Here is a 3,033-nt window from a genome sequence, read left to right on the forward strand (position 1 = left end):
AAAAATTTAAAAAAAACACCAAACACCCCACAAACAACCCAAACAACAACATAAATAAAATAAACCCCAAAACAAAAATAAATTAAATAATAAAATTTAATAAAATATATATTTAATATAATATTAATTTTAAAAATATATTATAATAATTATATATAAAATATCACCTACCACGGGGGGGCCCAAGTCACCCTAAGTCAGTGCCGGCCCCAAGCCTAGATAAATAGAGAGGGTTGGCGTCGGGAAGGGCATAAGATTATTTCCAGAACCTGATTCATAGTGGCCCCATACAAGAATGGAAGAAAGCTACAGTAAAAGAGAAGAAATGTGTGTGTGTGTGTGTGTGTGTGTGTTGTACACACACCCACACACACACTTTTTTTTTTTTTCTTTTTTTTTTTAGGCGTAGATTTTAGTAATTTTTTAGTGATATTATGTAATAATTTTATTCATGCTCCTCTTTATATAATCAATAATATTACTGGGTATTATTAACATTATTATTACCCACACGGTTTGCCATACCTTTTAACATCTAAATCGTTATGAAATATGAAATAATAGTAAAAAATAGTAAAGTGGTATGAAATGAAAGGGAAACAGACATACTTCGTTTTTATTATGCAAAGTTTGCATATTGTGGTTTTTGTAATTTAATTAAATGTGCTGATCATTCTTTGTTCTCTCCACTTACACACTGTGTCATAAAGAGCGCTTTACAGAAGCTGAAAATGAGAACGTATTCGCGAGTGATGTTTCTTCCAGCATTTTATTAACACGCTGTAGTGTTTAGCCTTTCATAGAACACTGCATAGTGGCTATTGTAGTTATTCATACTTTAGAATTAGTGGTTTCCAATTTTAAACTATTTTAGTAATATTTCGAATACTCTGGTGTTCCTTGCCTGTGGTGATTTCCTCCAGCGAGCGCCCACGGGTTTCTCAGGAAAGGCTAGGCAACCAACCGTAGCGATGCTCAAGCAAATTCCACCATAGAACCAAAAGGCTCCGTATCACCCTCACCGCAGACATCAGAGAGTACGTGCGAATGGCAGCGAAACCCCCAAGAAAACGAGAATCATTTACGATGGAAACACCAGCGGCTCGGAAAGCAGGGGAAGCAGTTCTCCTTGAAGAATGAAAACGAGGGCTGACCACCGCCAGTGAAGAAGACGAAGACGACGAGGGAAGCGAGGGGAATCCATCCTATGTGGTCTACATACTCGTATCCGAAATTGTCTCGGATATAGAGGAAACATCCCAGAACTGCCATGCTAAGCCCACATACAGTGTACGCAGAAATCACAAAAGGTTTTCGACCCATTTGCCCCACAACGGGTCAGGTAAAACGAGAGTGCCACCTACCCTGGCAGAAACCGACACTACGGCACAAAACATAGACATCCAGATTTACGTTGGCCGATTGTAAGATTGGTACGGCATATGCAACTAGTACAGTATATCCACTGAAATTGCAAAGCAGTATTTTAAAAATGAGCACGGCAAGTTTTCGCATGGTAGAGGGTTTCCCCTCATGATCCTGAGTTGGGCCAAGAATCCGTTTATTTTGCGAGCATTCTGTCCCACCTGGTCTAGGATGGCGTTTATTTCGTGGCTTCCCGTCATACAGCTTCCCCCTATAGAACGTAAAGGGCCTTTCAGCCTCGTCGACGCGCCCATGTGTGACCCAACCACGTGGGAATTTGGCAGGAAGAAAAGACCAATGACGGGACGAGAGACACCCGGCACACACAAGCCCTGTGTAACGCCAACCCAGGTTTAAAAAACCGACAGCATAACGAAAAGAACACCGGCCTGTCTGCTGGTCGGTACGATGCCAAAAAAGAAGACCACGGAGCTTCTTGTGAGAAATTTCTAGCAGTACATTGTCCGGCAGGTAACATGAAAACTCCCCGTTAACCCTACCACGAACCTCCCTAGACTGAATCATGTTGGAGTCTGTGAAAACACGAGTACACACCAGGGGTCCAGCAGTGACTGGCAGGCCCAGGAGCAGTGACACCCTCCCGGCCCAACTTTTTTCAGGAGCAAAAACGGTGCCAAGAGCGAGCCCAAGAAGCCACCCAAATCCGCCATGCTGCCTGAAGGGAAAAATCAATTAGAAAATGAAACTTGAAAAATGCTGACGTTTTTTTTTTACATTTTGCTGAACTATAGATTGATTCTGGAGTTAAGAAAATCCATTTTATATTCATCATCCCTGCCAGGTTTTTTTAAAACCGTTAAAGGTTTGCATCTCGAGCAAAGAAAACCATAAGAATATATTTCAAAACTTGCTTAAAAGTCAACGTTTCATCACAACCGACAATGTCTTTATCATTATTATCAATTTTTTGTTTGGCATCATTACCAGTCTTCTTTTTTTTTTTCTAGTAATAAAGGTGGTTTAGTACTATTAACAGCCCGCAGCATTAGAGTAGTATTTGTTGTTTTTTTTTTCTGGAATATACTACAAATAGACATTGTCGATAATTACACTAGAACGCAGCTTTCATGTATGGGAAACATGCGTGAAATGGAGTAAAGATGGGGGGCCAGGCTTTCGAAAAGTGGAGGAAAAGAGGGCTTTTCTTTTACCAGAAGTGTTAGAAGTAGTGAAGTAGTAGTAGTATATAGTAGTATAGTAGAAATTAGTATAGTAATAAAAAAAAGAATTACTATTTCCTAGCAAAAAAAACTACTTGCAGCAGGGTTGCATGAAAGCAATTATCTTTAAATTTGCCAATATTGCCGTTTTTTATCCCCATAATACCCATCGTGTCAATACCGTTTTACCACAGTCCCCTCCTATTCAGTATTTTTTTCTTTTTTCATTCAGATTCTTTTTTAATATACATGCACGTAAATATGCAAACGAAAAACAAAACGTAAATATCGGGACATTTCGGTTCAGACCTGACCCCAAGTGAGACGGTTTCATTTTTTATTTCAAAAGGGCCCGCTATTACCTTTTCCCCTTTTTTTTTTCCCTTTTTTTTCTTGTTTTGGTTCCTTTTCACATTCCCCCACAGGC

The 3,033-nt window shown here is 39.6% G+C and overlaps 1 pseudogene; it reads right to left on the bottom strand.

The window, feature by feature from the left end:
- Window positions 1-831: 831 nt before the first annotated feature.
- On the bottom strand, window positions 832-2,776 carry LOC119569329 (annotated as a pseudogene).
- Between the last annotated feature and the right edge of the window lie 257 nt (window positions 2,777-3,033).

This window comes from Penaeus monodon, unplaced genomic scaffold (assembly GCF_015228065.2).
Source record: "Penaeus monodon isolate SGIC_2016 unplaced genomic scaffold, NSTDA_Pmon_1 PmonScaffold_14151, whole genome shotgun sequence".
Lineage (NCBI taxonomy): Eukaryota > Metazoa > Arthropoda > Malacostraca > Decapoda > Penaeidae > Penaeus > Penaeus monodon.